Source organism: Callospermophilus lateralis, chromosome 5 (assembly GCF_048772815.1).
Source record: "Callospermophilus lateralis isolate mCalLat2 chromosome 5, mCalLat2.hap1, whole genome shotgun sequence".
Lineage (NCBI taxonomy): Eukaryota > Metazoa > Chordata > Mammalia > Rodentia > Sciuridae > Callospermophilus > Callospermophilus lateralis.
Genome location: NC_135309.1, coordinates 52,919,518 through 52,937,848, shown reverse-complemented (window position 1 = coordinate 52,937,848; position 18,331 = coordinate 52,919,518).

Sequence of the window (18,331 nt, the reverse complement as noted above, 5' to 3'; positions counted from 1 at the left end):
TAGAATGTTTTAGAACCCAAAAGATGTGTTGAATGTGTTGAACTAATTTTCATCTATGGAGTGCTTTGTTGCAGGGAATTTTATATGGTGACACTTTATGTGAACACATAAAATAAATGAAGCCAGTCTGGGGTGGTGGGTTTTTTGAACTGCCTTTTATTCCATCAGTTTCAAAGTGGCTTCCATACAAGCCCAGGAATCTCAAAACAGCATAAAATTGCTGCACTTGAAAGTTAATCAATCATCTGTTTTTGTTTTCTGCAAAGCATTTGGCCATTTGTCAGAATATAACACAAAACATACAGTAGTTCACTTTCTTACTTAATTAGATTAAGATCTACATTCTAACAAGGGATAGACTTTTTGTTTTCAACATAGTAGGTCTCAACAAATATATGTTAAATAAATGAATGCATTAATGAATATGTTTACTAATTAATAGAATGAAAGAACAAAGATAGATCCCAGAAAAACAGCATGAGACAAAGTCACTGATCCAAAAGAGCACACAGAGTAATTAGAGCAGAATAAATGTCCACACTAATAATACAAAGCCAATACATAATCAGTTTCTTTTCAGTGGTAAAGGGACTGTATGCTAATGCAATGAGGAAGACAGGAACCTGGGTCAAGTTGATAAGGGGAACTTTAATGAGAGAAATGAAGATAGGAAGTAGTCAACCAGATGTGTAGCCTTAAATAACCTATTTAAACATCTGGATCTCAATTTGCTCACATTAAATCATGTTTTCTAGCCACGTGACCACATATCTATAAGTTTTAAGCAAAAATAATAATCATCCTTAAAAGGATGGTGAATATCTGAATTACACTGGAAATAATCTCTCTGCAAATTTGCCTTGGAACTTAAGCCAAGATTAAGCAAAGGGCTCTAGACCTCATTACACTTGCATGGCTACAGTTTGAATTTGCTTGAGAGAACTGAACTGAATTTTAAGAAAATTTAATAAAAGAATTAATTTTAAAACTATTTTTTTCTGACTCAGTATGCACAGGAGTTCAGAAGTGACATACTGGACTATTACCTCAGATGAAATAGTATAGCTTTGTAAGGTACAATGTTACAGCATAGGTAAGTCTTACATACAGTAATCAAATATGAGTCACCCTCTGCTTTCTTTAAACACACATTTTTATGTGCATAAAATATGCATAAAAGTTTATACATCAAAACTTTCAGTTTTGTGTAATTTTACCTACCCCAAAGGCGGCAACTATTTGAACTTCCAGTACAATGGATTAGTTTTGGCTGTTTTTGAACTTCCTATGTGTGAAATCACACATAATGTCCTATTTTCTTTTAGTTCACTTTGTATTTATGAGATTTATAACACATAACTATCAGTAATTAATTACTGATATATTTGAATTTAAAAATCTTACTATTTTCTATCAATTCTTTGTTCATGTCTCTCATTTTTTGCATTCTTTTTGAGTGGTAAAATATTTTAAACATCATTTTGTTATTCCTTTCTATTACTTTTAGTTATTTTTTTATATTCATTTAGTGGAATTATTCTAAATATTAGTTTAAAATGTGCCCCAGGATTTCCTTCCTTTTTTCCCAACTATTGGGAATCCATGATAACATGGAATATATATATAGATATATAGAAATAGATATATAGATATAAATTTATATTTAGCATATGAAGATCAAAACTGAAAAAGTTTAAAATCAAAGAATACAAAATCACCCATTTTAGCATTAGTTATCAGAGTGATAATATAGTACATCATGTTACCTCTGGAAAACCCCACTACATATTTGTGAGAAAATGAGAGAAAAGGCAAATATCTTACTTGTAATGAAAATAATTATCACTCAGACTTCCTGAAAGTTTCTCTTTTGAGAACCTGCTACACTAACAATACAAAATGAATAATTAATCAAACTCAAGAGTAGCTTAGTAATTGTTGTATAACATTAGTCTCTTAATTGTGAGCTAGATGTAATTACTCCTAAGAAACAGAATGAAGCAAAAGGGATGTGATAACTGTTCTGATATTAAGTTTTTGAAAGACTACAGTATATACTTTCAGTATCTCTTAAATCACATGCTATGGAGGAGCCAGCTGCCATTTTGAAAAGCAGCTTTGTGGAAAAGACCACAGAAGACTAAAGGCACACATTCCCCTGATCAAGCTTTGAGAGGAATGTAACTCTAGCTCAACCTTGATTGCAGGATGAGAAAACTTTGGTCCCAGCCATCCAGCCAAGGCCTCTCATATTCCTAACTCAAAGATTTTATGAGGCAATAACTGTTTCCTTTTACAAGATGTTAAATTGTAGGGTGGGGGGTTATATTTTAAATAATAGATAATTAATATGCCACATATATGATTTTCAGGCTTTGCTTTCTAATGTCTGTGTCCTTATACTTAAATCTTATATTTATTCATGCAGAAGATCTTAAAATGTGACTTGTACATATTGTTTAGTTCATTTACATATTATTGGAACATATAAACTCATATCTACTGTCTGCTATTAACTTTCAGTTTAATACACTTGTGTTATGATTTTATTTTCCTTTTTTCAACTTACTTTAGATTACTCATTTTTTAATCATATTTTCTTTCTTACACTAATGTGTTATTTATGGATTATTTCAGTAGTATCATCATATATTCTGAAGGTTACAACACACATACTTTACTATTTGAGTTAATTAATTTTTTTACGAAAAATTATAAAACCATGGAACATATTAACTCTGTTTATTTTCTTCTTCACCTTGTTTTACCTATCTTAGTTCTAGATGTATTTAAAATGTCATAAAACATTATAATCATTATTCTGAACACTGGTTTTCGATATAATGTTTACCCTTATGTTTATCCTTTGCTGTGTACTTAATTCCATCTGGTATTTCCATGTTTCCACACTGGATCATTTTCATTCTGCTAAGATTTATCTTCATTATTTATTTCAATATCTTGTAATAAATAGTTCATTTTTGTTGCCTGAAAATGCCTTAATTTTATCTTCATATTTGAAGAATATTTTTACTGGGAATATAAATTTGCTTGACATTTATTCTATTTTAGCATATTACACCCGCCATGCTAGTAGATAGTAGGATGTCTTCCGCTTTCTATCACTTCCCTTCTGTGCTTAATTCAGTGTAATTACATTTCCTCTTTTTCCAGGTTCTTAGCCTCCCAAGTTTGAGGGTGGTTGTTTCCTTAATGCTTTCCAATAGAAGGAGTTTTTTCATAATTCACTTTTTTTCATGGTCTACTTTGAGAAAAGATTAAGTTTCCAATTAGGCTAGACATTTTATTCCATAAAAATAAATAGGAGAAGATGGGAACCCTGCCTTTTAAGAACAGAAACATTTTTATTGTAGTTGTTTCATAATTTGAGCATATTTCCATTGTGGTTGAATAATAAAATTGACTTTGACATTTCATTTATTACACTTTGGTAGGAAGAACATAAAAGTCAAAGATGGAATGAACTAACAGATCCGTCATGCCTTGTAGTTGCCATATAGAATACATGTTTGGGGGAAGAATGAGAAATAGAATTGAGGCTAGAAAAAATTAAGTTGATGTAAACCTACAGGGGATATTGACTGCCCTTCCAACAGCAGGTTTTCGTTTTGCAAAAAATGTGGAGCTATGTGAGTCACATCAATTAAGATTATAACCATGATTATATCATGGCTCAGAAAAGACAGTTTTTACAAAATGCGAAGGAAAGGGTGGTGATATTAAAACTGAAGAGATTATTGAAGAAGCTGTTGAAACTGTCAAAGAAAGTGAAAGGTGATAGAGAAACTAAGCAGACACAGTGGTATTAGGAACAAAAAAAAGTGGAATGGAGTTAGATGATACTTCAGGAGAATAGGCTTTTGAACATGATTCATTGGATATGCAGAGGAAAGATATGCAATTAGAATACTAAACCTTAATGTTCAAATTCACATATATAAGAAGGTTGCAATCAAAACTATATTCTTAAGGTCTCTTAGCATATATGGCAGTAGAATAAGTCTGGATTCATTATATCGCATTAGAGGAGAAGGAGGGTTTCTCTTGTAGAAGAAATATTTTTTTTAAAAAAATGTGTTTTTATACTGGATCATGGATAATGCAGTAGAGCCTGAAGGGAAATGCTGTGAGCACAGAGGGGACCTAATGTACTTTGTAAGTGGGCTCTGATGAAAGTTATTCATCACTTTGCTTTGTTTAATGACTCAGCCTTTGATAAAAAGCCAGCTAGTACTGGGGACTCATCAGCTAGTAACTATGACAAAGAACAAGACAGATAGAAAGTAAGAAAAAAGAACTGATGAAACCTATGCACTTTCAGCCTCATTCACTCTGATGTCAATTTAATGTGCTAATTCTGATAATGCAGCTCACATATCAAACCAGATGTGGGGAAAGGAGTGACTGTTGTGAACTGGCATAGTAATTGCTAAGGAGTTGTAAAACTTAGTTTATGGGGCACTATCTAAATAATAATTTTGCTGATATTAAAAGTAATGAAAGTGAATCTCACTATCATGTATAACCACAGACACTAATTTAAAAAAAAAACTATAAGTAAATAGCAGAAAGATCAGTACAGTAATAGAGGGAAGGGAAGGGAACTGGGTGGGAAAAGGGAAGTCTTCAGGAATGAATTAGAACAGATTATGTTACTATAGAAATTTTAAGAATGAACATGGAAAATGAAAATCATGATTTACCACACTAAAATAATGACTGGCAATATTTTGAAAATAAACATTCAGCTTTTTTTTCTCTAAATTTCTCTAAAATCGGCTCAAATTTATTTAGGATTATAAATATGATTTCTGGGCTGCTTTGGTAGCACAAGCCTGTAATCCCAGTGGCTAGGGAGGCTGGGGCAGGAGGACCTTGAGTCCAAAGCCAGCCTCAGCAATTTAGCGAGAACCTGTCTTAAAATAAAGATATAAAAAAGGCTAAGGAATAGTGCACAACTTGTAAAATGAGAGTCATCACATTCTTTACCGTTAAGAAGGCAGTAAAAATACTTTAAATTGAAATACCTTCTTTTTGATACTTTAAGTAAAAAAAGAAAAAAATATATATATCCTTATAATGTAAACATAATAAAAATGCTGTTATATGGGATGGCTTCCTGCTGAAAGATTCCTGCACAAAACTAAGTGTGTGAAGAGAGAGCCCAGAGAATGGGAGAAGATCTTTGCCAACTACTTTTCTGACATATTAATATTCAGAATACATAACGAATTCAGAAAACATACTCCCTACACTCAAAAAAAAATGGGCAAATGAGCTAAATATAGGATTTTCTTCCAAAAGAAAAATTCAAATGGCCTACAGATATATGGGAAAAAAAAAAGTCCAACATTTTTAGTAATTAAGGAAATGCAAATCAAAACTGCACCAAGATTTCATCTCAGTTAGAATAGTGATTATCAAGAAAAGGAGTAACAATAAATGATGGTGAGGATGGAGGAGGAAAGTACACTTATGAATTTTTGTTGGGACTGAAAATTAGTACAATCACTTTGAAAAACAGTAGACTAGGAGTGGACCCACCATTTGATCCAGCTATTTCACTCTGGTATTTATCCAAAAGTACTAATGTAAGCCTCTCTTATAGTGATGCATGCATACCAATGCTTGTAACAGCACAATTCACAAAGCCAAGGGATGGAACCAGCCTGTCTGCAAATGAATAAGAAAATGTATTATATAATCACAATGGAGTTTTACTCAGCCATAAAGAAGAATGAAATTATGACATTTGCTGGTAAATGAATGAAACTGGAGAACACTAGGCTAAGTGAAAAAAGCCAGACTTCAAAAGTCAAGAGTCAAATACTTTCTCTCATATGCAGAAGCTAGAGAGGAATAATTAATTCATTTTTTAAAAGTTGGGCAGATACCATGGAAATAGAAAGGAGAATTAAGTAGAAGGAAAATAACCAAGGGGGGAAAAGGAGGGAGAGGAAAAGGGGACAAACTGCAGAATGAAATGGGTCAAATTGTGCTATGTGCATGTATGAATATATCACATTGAGTTCACTTTTATGATAACTATAATGTACTAATTTAAAAAATCAGTTAATATAAAACAAGTTAACAAAAGAAAGACCTTTACTCTAGATCAGGGAGGTGAAAGAGAAGAGAGAAAGGGATAGTACCTGGGACTGAAATGGATTAAATTATATATTATGCATTCATGAATATGTCAAAATGAATCTCATTATTATGAAAAAATTGTAATGCATTAATAAAAAAACTAAAGTTAAATAAAGAAATATATTTGATTACATGATTAGGGTAGCAAGTGCAAATATTTATTCAAGAATTATTTATAAAAATGACAAATTTATAGAGTATTCAATTTTATATTATTAGGAAAAGGAAAAACATGAACAAATCTCCAAACTTAAAAGAAAAAGTAAATGTTGCAAGATTATGCATTTCTACCATTTACATCAAAAAGAGTTAACACAAAATTGTGTATGTGTATGTGTGTAAAATATTTAGAACAAGGTCTAGAAACATACTACTCACTAAATTACTAATTATATTTACCTCTTAGAAATAAATTGTAGTTACCTCTTACAAATAAAGTGGTACAAAGAGAGAAACAGAGTTTTTTCATTCTTAGAATGCTCAAAATTTTACAATTTTACTGTGTACATGTTGTACTTTTTTTTAGAAGAAAAATATGTTTATTTTTCATGTTAATTATTGTACATTTCCTCTTCAAAAATAGTTCTATGATGATATTACTGAAATATTGTAAACAAAGAAAACAGAGGTAAAAAGTAAAAAAGCAAGGTCAAAGATTAGAATGAAGAATAAGAAAGTTAGCATGAGAGTTCAGAGCTGTTCTACAGGCAGAGCAAGCTTAGGAACCCAAAGTGCAAGGAGATAGCAACTCGCTCAGCCTCTTTTCCTGTCATTTCCAACCTTCCCCAATACCATGATGCTACTTGGAACTGAGCTCAGTAATCCAGAAAGGGACATTTTACACTTGAGGAAAGTCATTAAAGTCTAAAAATGTGGTGTCTACTTCCTCTGTATATCCTAGATTATCTACAATTGTCTGGATCAAATCTGGCTATTGGTGAGCAGAGAGAAGCTAAGATAATCAGAGCAAAAGGAAACTGGCCTTACAAAGAGCACTGAATTCCAGGGAAGGTGGAGGAGGTTTCTTATGACATTTAAATCTTCTTCAACAAAATCATATGATGTTAAAAATTCTGACATTTGCTTTAAAGTAATACAGAAGGGGGGAAGAAAGAGAAATGGCTATCAGTAAACAGTTTCTACTTGACTTTCCCCCTCCCAGGAGCTTACCATGTCACTGTCGAGTTTTCTCAGATGAAAGATGTTTAGAAATATATACGTGCAGTGTCATTTTCCCTTCCACAGATGGTGGTGCTGATTCATAGTCAAAAACTACCTGGAAAAAACAATTACTCCCAGTGTTGGCACTGATTTTAATAGATCCCTGTAGTTTAAGTGACTTGAAACACTGCTCTAGAGGCAAATGTTAACTAAGAATTAAAAAATTAGCTTACTTTTACTTTCATGTTAAAAACCGATAATTATATAAAGTTTAAGTTTTTTAAAAACTTAAACTAGTTCTATTATCACATCACCCAAAAAAAGGTATGGGTTTTATTTTCATTTTATAAATGAGAAAATGTGAAGACCTGGGTAATTAAATAAATGGTTGAAGAGCATACAACAATTCAGTTTATCTGGTTCAGTTCTTGACCCTACCCATTGCTCCACATGGCTTTCCATGCTGGTCACTGCATACTCTTGGTTCCTTTATAGGCTCAAAGCTTCCAACTTGAATAGAGTGAAGGCAGATTCTGAAACACTGTGGTAATGGTGCCTCTCACACCAGCAGGTGAGCATAACATTATGCTTGTCTTTCCTTGTCTTCATCCAATGTTGTCCAGCAAAAGGAAATTGGCCTTACAAAGAGCACTGAATTCCAGGGAAGGTGGAGGAGGTTTCTTATGGCATTTAAATCTTCTTCAGAACCATATGATGTTAAAAATTCTGACATTCGCATGAAGGCTTTTCTACAGGATTGTCCACGATTCCTACAACATGGTAGCTGGGTTACTCCAGAGTGAATTGTCACACAGTCCTCTCCACAAGGAAACTGACAACACAGTAGTTTACTTTTCAGTGACAGAAATTGGTCTCTTAAGAGGAAAACTGGCAGATTCAGGAGCAGGTCTTTCCTTCATTGTAACACCTTCAAGCGACTTCAATAGTATTCCAGTGCTCTGAGTTCTATCAGCCCACTGACTTCTTTCTGTTGTGGGTACTCAGGATAAATCCAACTCATCTAACAGACCGCTTTTCTTTTCCACCACCACCCTCTCACTTTGCTCAGAGCCTCCGGAATGCTTGTAGCCCCTGCCAGTCCTCAGCTCCATACCTGGCCCTTGGAGGTTCGGCCCTATCCGGCGTGGAGCCAAGGCGCAGCTCTCTCTCCTCGAAACGCGAGTAGAGCGCTCAAGAAATGCCCCTCTCTCCTCGGAAATCTCTACATGTTGTACTTTATAATTTCAAATAAAATTAAAATCCAACAATAATATTAACATTCAAAACCATTTCTAATTGAGTGACTGCATTCTCCTTCAACCAAAATGCTTTTTTTAAAAAACGAATGAGAAAAATTAATAACTAAGAAGTCCAAAGTACAATGTTCTTGAAATTGAATCTAATTTTTCTAGAATTATGGAATTGAATTAAGTCTGCTGCTCTATTTGTTTTGGAAAATTTAACATGACAATTTCTTTAAAATAACACCTAATCAGTAAGAACAGAGAATGCAAATGCATCTATCCACACAAGTAACAATCAGTGTAAAATGTTTCTACCATCTACACTTCAATATGAATTGAACCCATTTCTCTAATTTTTCTTCAGATTTAATGAGATATAAATGATAAAATTTGTATATAATGAAGTTGTACAACTTGATGTTGATATGAATCTATGTTGCAAAGTTAGTGTCACAAACTAACATTTATCACCACACAGTTACCATTTTCTGTTTTTTTCTTCTTTTCTTTGCCTTCCCTAATTTTTTCTTCTTTCTCCTTCTCTCCCTCTTTTCTTCCTCTCTTTCATTCTTTCTTCTTCTTTTATGGTGAAAACACTTAAGATCAACTCTCTTAGCAAATTTCAAGTATATGCTACAGTATGATCTACAGTCACCATGTTTATATTAGAACTTTAGAATTTATTCATCTTGCATAACTGAAGCTTTGTATCCTTTGAAAAAAATATACCCATTTTCCCTTCTCCCCAGGCCCTGGCAACCATCATTCTACTCTCACAAATTCTGTGAATTTGATTACTTGAGGTCTTACATTTATGTGAGATCCTGCAATAAAATTTGACCTATTTGCCTGACTTATTTTACTAGGCATTAGTGTCTTGTAGGTTCACAAATGTTGGAACCAATGGCAAAATGTTCTTCTTTAAGTCTGAATGATATTCCAATATGGATATATGGATGCACTTCTCCATTGATTGATGCTTAAGTAGACTTGTTGTGATTAACACTGCATTGAATAGGGGTGTGCAGATATCATTTTGAGATTCTGATTTCATTTCCTTTGGATATATTCTTAGAAACAGAATTGCTGAATCATGATAGTAAGTTTAGGTACATTGTAAGGTACATACTATGTAAGTAATCTATTTTCTCCACATACTCATCAGTATTTGTTATCTTTTGTCTATTTAGTCACAGCAATTCTAAGGGGTATGAGGAGAAATCTTCTTGTAGTTTAGATTTGCCTGGTAATTAATGATGACAAGCATTGTTTCATATACCTGATGGCCATTTGTATGTGTTCTTTTTGAGAATTGTCTATTCAAGTATTTTTTCCTCATTCAGATTCATACATACTTACCTTTTAAAATGTGGAGATGGACACCTTAACTACAGACACTAACAGCTTAACAAATTCAAAGAATGAGAAATTTTAGGACTATAATATTTTTATAAGTAACATTTTCTTATTATCCAAAATTACCATTTTACTTCAAACACAGTTACTGCTCTAGGTATGCCACAATTCAATATATGTTACGAATTGTCATAAACTGTCTTAGTTTTTACGAAACATTTATTTTTTTTTAATTAATTTTTATTGTAGGTTGTTCAAAACATTACATAGTTCTTGATATATCATATTTCACACTTTATTTTTTAATTTTTGTTTTGCAAAATTAATCCATATTTGGGGGTATATAAGAAACATCTCTTTCATAAATCTTTAATAAATGACTACATCTGATTTTATCTTATTTTAAGTAGTAAAGATGTCTGCCACTCTAGCTAGGTGGAGAGCCAAAGCAATGATCCGTGTAATTGAGGGAACAGTAGATTTAGTTTGATGACAGAGTCGAGGTTTTGTCACTGGAATTCATTAGGTTTACTAAGTCCTCTGAATGTCTCTTATATTCTGGGTGATTGATTAAAGAGTTACAGGAGTAAGCACAAAGCCCCTATGATCCATCTCAAGGACATAGCGCCTGAGTGTGAGACACCATGAAAATGAATGTACACAGGATGAAAACCATTTGTCATCATTACCAGTTTTTGCACATATCCAGGATATTGTTGGATTATGATTTTTCTTCCAAACTCATCTATTACCACCTTGAAAGCTGAGAAGTTGCCTGTATTTGCACCCTGTTGTCTCTTGAATATTTGACAGAGGCTTGCCTTCAATAATTATTGTTGAATTAATGAAATAAAGATACTAAAATTGTGTGATTACTTTGTGATCATTAAAACAGAAGAAAAATAATTCCTGCCAAACCCCAAGATACTATATAACTCCTTCAGTTTCTTAGAATTTAACACTTATTATATATCATTGTATTTATTGTTTGGTTTCTTTGGTTATGGTTATGATTGTCAGGGACAATTAGGTAAAGACAAATATTATGAACCCAGAGACTGCCTTTCTGTTCTCTCCTCTTACCCAGTGAAAGCATCTGATATGAAAGAAAATTATAAATGAATAATAGATGAAGAATTGAAGAAATGTCATCTACAAAAGGCAACAAATAAGTTTGGCCCATGTAATCATTCCTTTAGTAGGTTATTTGCTTATTTGTAGCTTATTTGCTTACAAACCAAAAATTAATGACTAGACAAAATTGAAAGAGATAATTATTCTAATATTGATTGGTTGGTTGATTGACTGACTCAAGCATCACTCAGCATAGGCCCTGAAAGTAAAATAGCAAACATTTTGGATGTGGCTGCTTATCTTCTTGAAGTTCTATTAAATATTCAAGTTTAAGAATCAGTTCTTTATAAGCTGAGATCGCTAAATAAACCACACTATTCTAGCAACCAAAAAAATCAAAAAGCTTAATAATTTAACATTTTTCTCTCTGGAGCAACAAAACATTTTGACTATAGTGTTTACTTAAACCAGCTTGCTACTACAGGGTAATATGATCAGAATTGGAATCAATGATATTTAGTTGCACTTTTATTTATGCAACATATAAAACTACAACTGATTCATGATGATTAAAATAGTTCGTGCTTGGCTTTTGTTGTCATTGTGTTCCTGAGTGCTAATACATATAGCTGCCTGGTTTAGGAAATTGAGCCATCCTATAGGCTAAAATCAAGCTGTTCTAAGCTATATCTCAAATATGTTTTTTATTAATTCTATTTAGGCATCCACACATATAGCAAATATTTCAACAAGTGCAAAATCATTTAAGCAGAAGTTCATAAATATTTGAAAGTAGAATTTTAAAAATATTTTTAAACTTTAAAATACAAACCAAAGTATAGAAATAAACATTTGGGAATCAGTCATTTGTGAAAGAAGTCTAGAAGTAAGAAAAACATCACATTAATTACAGTAGTTTAGTGCAATGGCAAAAACAAAAATGTCATTTGAGAATTGCCCTTCACAATGTAAGATAATGTTGAAGAGAACTTTCCTTTGGCCAAAATTGGTTGCTCATATCAAGGTATCAAGTAACACATTTGTAGAGAGAAATGAATGCAATTGGAGGCCTACTGGCCCCTCTGCCCACAATGTACCTGTGCTTCCTTGAGTCCTAGTTCACATTACAGAAGACTAAGAAGTAAGGAAGAGAGAAATAGATAATCAGTCCTCAGAGTTGTGAGACTTGGACCTGGAAGAGGGAAACCTCTGGCTGTTTGCTTTCTTCCCTCCTCCAGGGAGAATTGGTACCCTCTTACTAAAAGAAGGGTTTAGGGGTTTAGGCACTAGATTGGATTCCTTTTTAGCATTTGTATACTTTTCTATGCCTAGAATTGTTAAGCAGCTCTCTATGCATATTGGAAAAGAGGAAAACAAGTCAGAGATGGCAGAGTGGAGAGAATCAGCGGAGAAGCCTACACTTCTACATTCAATGTGACAGGGCATAGGTTTCTTGTGGTTTGCACAGCCACCTCAGCAGGTGCCTACCAGTAAACCAGGGGTGGGAGCTGTATATCACAGCAACAAACATTTCCCATGAAAAATAAAAACAGAGAAAAGAGGTATGATAATCTGTGCAGTTTCAGCTGCTTTCACTATGATGTCCATTGGATGTAGTAATTCTAACAAAACAACTAACACATTAAATTTGCCCAGGGGAAGGGGTGACTCTTTTATTACTGCTTAATGGTCTATGAAAGAGCACATAATTACTAAAGACTTCTAAAAACTTACAGAGTCTGGCAAAACAAATGAGAAATTTCCTGGTTTTAAAAATAACACACTGTTGTTCCCTTTAATCCTCTAGCACACTAGGGGACTCCATCCCATGGTGGTCTCAGAACAGTGTTCCAAAAAAGCAAGAGGAATGCTGCAAAGCTACTTCAGGTGGTTAAGGAGGTGATGTAACATCACTTCATTTCATTTTGTTGAACAAATTACAGCCCAAATCGAAGAATGGGGACATAGATTCTATCTCTAACAAGAACAGCAAAACAGCAAAAGCTCATAACAGAAATTGCATACTGGGTTGGAAGGAATTTGTGGTCATATTTTGGAACCTACCATAGAAGACAAAATTTTGTTAAAATCAACTAATTGTCATACTCTTATTTTTATTTTATTATTTTTTATCTTTCCCTAATTTTTATTGGTGCATTACAGTTATACATAATGATAATAGTTATACATTATTTGTACATGCACACAATATAACAGTTTGGCCAATATCACTCCCTAGAACTTGCCCCTCATTCCACTCCTCTCACACCCTAATCCCTTTTTTCTAAAAATCTCCCTTTGATCTTCATGAGATCCCTAACCCCCCACACACCTTTCTTTTCCTTTTTCCTCTTTAGCTTCTGCATATGACAGAAAACATACAGCCCTTGACTTTCTGAGTTTGACTTTCACTTAACATAATGGTCTCTAGTTTCATTCATTTTCTTGAAAATGACATAATTTCATTTTTTTCTATGACTTAATAAAACTCCATTGTTTATATATACCACATTTTCTTTAGCCATCCAACCTAGGCTGGTCCCACAGTTTGACTGTTGTGAATTGTGCTGTTATAAATTGTGCTGCTATAAACTTGAGTATTCATGCATCACTATAGTATGCTAACTTTAATTTTTTCCTGATAAATACCAAGAAGTGGTACAGCTAGGTCATATGGTGGTCCCATGCCTAGTACTTGAGGAACCTCTGTACTGATTCCCATAGTGGTTGTACTAATTCCCAAAAACAGTGTAAAAGTGTTCTTTTCTCCCCATATCCTTTCCAGCGTTTATTATAATTTGTATTATTGATGTCTGCCATTCAACTGGTGTGAAATGAGATCTCAGTGTAGTTTTGATTTTCATTTTCCTAATTGCTAATGATGTTGAACATTTTTTCATACATTTGTTGGTCATTTGTATTTATTCTTTTGAGAAGTATCTGTTTAATTCATTTGCCCATTTATTAATTGGGTTATTTGACATTTTTGTATAAAGTTTTTTGAGCTCTTTGTATATTCTAGACATTAATCCTTGTCAGAAAAGTAGCTAGAAAGATGTTTTTCCCATTCTGTAGGTATTCTCTTCACATTCCTAATTGTTTCATTTTCTGTGCAGAAGCTTTGTAATTTGATGCCATCTGTTTATTAACTCTTGGCATTATTTCCTGAGCTTTGGGGGTCCTATTGAGAATATCCTTGGCTGTGCCTATATGCTGGAGTGTTGACCCTATGTTTTCTTCTAGGAGTTGCATAGTCTTTGGTCTAATCCCTAAGTCTTTGATCCATTTTGAATTGTTTTTTTTTTTTTTTTAAGAGTGAGAGGTAAGGATGTAGTTTCATTTTTCTACATAGGGATAGCCAGTTTTCTAGCACCATTTATTAAAAAGGCTGTCTTTTCTTCATTGTATGTTTTTGGCATCTTTGTCAAGGACCAGATAACTAGAGATGTGTGGATTTGTCTCTGTGTCTTTATTCTGTATCATTGATATGTGTCTGTTTTATAACAGTACCATGCAGTTTTTGTTACTATACCTCTGTAGCATAATTTGAATTCAGGCATTGTGATTCTTTCAGCATTGATTTATTGGCCTAGAAGTAATTTGGCTACTCTGAGTCTTTTATTCTTCCAAATAAATTTTAGGACTGTTTTTTCCTAACTCTGTGAAGAATGTCATTGGTATTTTGATGGGGATTGCATTGAATCTGTACATTGTTTTTGGGAGTGTGGAACAGGCATACTTTAAATCAAAAGTCTGAAAGAGGAACAATGTACAGTACAGATATTGATTTCTAAATGCTTCTCAATAAAGGTTTACTGAAATTTCTCGACCCAATATAACTAAAGAAAACATGTATCTCTTTTATTAATTGCAAAATAGGGATGATGATGATAAAATAGGAACTATTTAAATGTTTTTTTAATCTTTTCTCAGTGCCTACTGTAAAGTTAGTTCTTATTAAATCATACCTACTAGCATCTTTTGGATATGGGAGATGCTTCAGTATATCTCTAGAGTTCACAGGGACTTATTCTCATGGAATATATGCATATCTATTGGCAGGAGTACTCACATATGAGTCATATTGTGTTGTATTTGGGGCAAACTACAGTGAGAAAGTGAAATCCATGCCCACCTGAACTTTGGGAAAATATTTTTCATTATTTCATAAGAAAGAATTTAGGTAATCTGTAATTGGATGACTTAATGTTGAGTTTCTTACTTCAAAGTTCAGTTATTAACCAACCACAAAATTCATATCATGTTTTAAGTTAAATGGACCATTCTAAAGCACCTAATTGAATTCATAACTAAAGTTGGTATTTTTATTGCTGGTTCCTTGAGTCATTGCAAGTAGTTGCTTTGTTTACCCAATATGGGTCTAATATAACCTTCGGTCTCAATCTGAAAAAGAAATATGACCTGATATGTGCAATATTAAGATAGTCCAACTTAAAAAACAAAAAGCCTGAGGTATAATCTGTTCTGCTCAGAGATGAATGTTATAGCACCATATTATCATTATCATATTGTGAATCAAATACAGAGCTATCAATTCTACAGTATTTAGATATGCTGTTTAATGTCAAAGGCAGAATTCACAACACTGGCAATTTCTCACTTTCTGCCTCTCTCTTTTCATTTTAAATAGATCAAAATCAAGAGCAAGAATCTGAGATAAATATGTTGTTTAATTGTAACAGAATCCTATAGAAGCAGAATTTAAACCTCACAAAGCAGACTTTAAAAAAACTAAGTGAAAATATACAACCTGATATAACAGTCCACAATAACTTTGAATTTGTCTTGGAGAACATATGCCCACTAAAATTCTGAATTGATTGGAAAGATTTCAAAAAGTTGAGATTAGGAGTAGATAATCCATTGTTTAGAATTGTCAAAAGTTTTTAAGAGCATTATAACTAAAACATTCGCGGTTTTAGAAAGATTTAGTATTATCCTAGCTAACATACCTCCAAAGTACACTAGTAGCATTTACTGTGCATATTTATTACAAATAAACAAGAGTGCCATGTTTCTCTGTGATCAAATAATAGAAAAAGTAATTTATCCATGTCATCAACACTTTGCCTACTAAATTGAGTAATAAATATATAAATAAAATAATCTCTCACAATTTTCAAACTAGTTTCTAAAATTATATCTGGCTTTGACTTCTTCATTGAACAAACTTTATTGAGAATCTACTTTGTGAGACTTAGAGGAACACTTAATATCCTTCAATTCTGTCTCTGCTTGAATTTTTTTAGATAGAATACTACTACTGTTATAATTAGAGGTGTTTAGTGAAAAAAAGACCAATAGTCAAAAATGATTTTGTAAAATCTCACCATCTCCAGATGTGATGATACATTCCTATAATCCCAGTAACTCGGGAGACTAAAGAAGGAGGATACCAAGTTCAAGCCCAGCCTCAGCAACTTAGCAAGTCCTTAAGCAATTTACCAAGACACTGTCTCAAAATAAAATATAGAAAGAGGCTGGGGGATATTGCTCAGTGGTTAAGCATCTTGGGTTCAATACCCAATACCAAATAAATAAATAATAAATAAATCAAATCCTACCATCTAAGGAACCTTTAGACAAATAACTTATTTGTTATCTAACTAGATTTTTTTCAAAAACAAAAATTTTTCCACAAACATGGAATTTATTTGTTCAAATTAGGTTCATACTGAAAATTTTATCTCAAAATTTTTTAGCTATAAGAAATATTCTTAAATTTAGATTTTAAAATTCCTCTGGGTACTAATATAGTTCATTCGTATAGTATCTAAAATAATACTACATGAAGTGCAGATTGAATGCTTTTTGATGATGCACTGACATTTCTAAGCAATGCTTCTGTCTCAAATCAATCCACTCAAACAATCAAACGATTTGACATTCAAAGCTTTAGGAAACACTACATGAATATTATTCTCATTATACATAAAGATTCAATCATAGAACTGCCATAGGAAATTGAGTTTCTTATATTTTAAAGTTAATATACTAGAGTCATTTATTTATTTTACTTGTAGAATAACTTTTTAAAATTTTTATTAGTGCAGTATAGTTGTACATAACATTGGGATTCATTTTGACATATTTCTATAAGCATGGAATATAATTTGCTCCAATTCAGTCCCCAGTATTTCCCCTTTTCCCTCCCCCATTCCCTTTTCTCTGTTCTAGCAAACTTTCTTCTATTTATTTATAGTTTTTCTCTTTAATTAGTACATTATAGATATGCTTAAAGGTAAATTCACTCTGGTATATTTGTATATATACATAGGATAATTTGGTCAGTTTCATTCCACCATTTATCCCTTTTCCCAACCCTTCCCCCGGAAACCCTTTTCTTCATTCCACTGATCTCCCTTCTGTTTTCATGGGATTTTCACACACACTTTTTCCCTTTATTTTGGTCTAGCTTCTGCATATGAGAGAAAACATTTGGCCCTTGACTTCTTGAGTCTGGTCTATTTCTTTCTTTTTTTTTTAATTTATTTTTCAGTTTTCAGTGGACACAACATCTTTATTTTATTTGTATGTGGTGCTGAGGATTGAACCCAGCGCCCCGCATGCCCAGCGTGAATTACCGCTGGAGCCACATCCCCAGCCCTGGTCTATTTCACATAGCGTGTTTTTCTCCAGTTCCATCCATTCAACAGCAAATGACATGATTTAATTGTTTTTTGTGGCTGAGTAAAACTCTTTTGTGCATATATACCACATTCTCTTTACCTGTTCTCTATTGATGGTACTTGGGTTGATTCCCTAATTTGGTTATTGAGAATTGTGCTATTATAAACATTGAAGTGGCTGTATGGCTATAATACGCTTATTTTAGATCTTTGGTTATATACCAGGGAGTGGGATAATTGGGTCATATGGTGGTTTCATTGCTATTTTTTTTAATTGGCTTATGCTGCATAAAATATGGTATATTTTCCTAAACTCTCAAAGAGATAGAGGAACTCCTTAAATAATTGCTCAATGATTTCCTCAAAAAAAGTACTTGGTAGCATGTCATGAGTAAATATAAAATATGTATGTAATATGTAAATATATAATTATATATATATATATATATTTCAGATGGTCAGAAAGTCTTCTATATTTGTGAATTTACACTTCCTATGATGATTTTTTAATTCACTAAACACATTCACATTTTTTTAAGCAAATGACAAAAACCAAGTTTACCAGCTTTTTTAAACCCAAGTTTAATATTAAATATTTAAACAATTGTCAAAACTTTACTAAGTTGCCAGCATTCATGCACAACTAGAAAACATCCTTAAATTTATATTAAACCA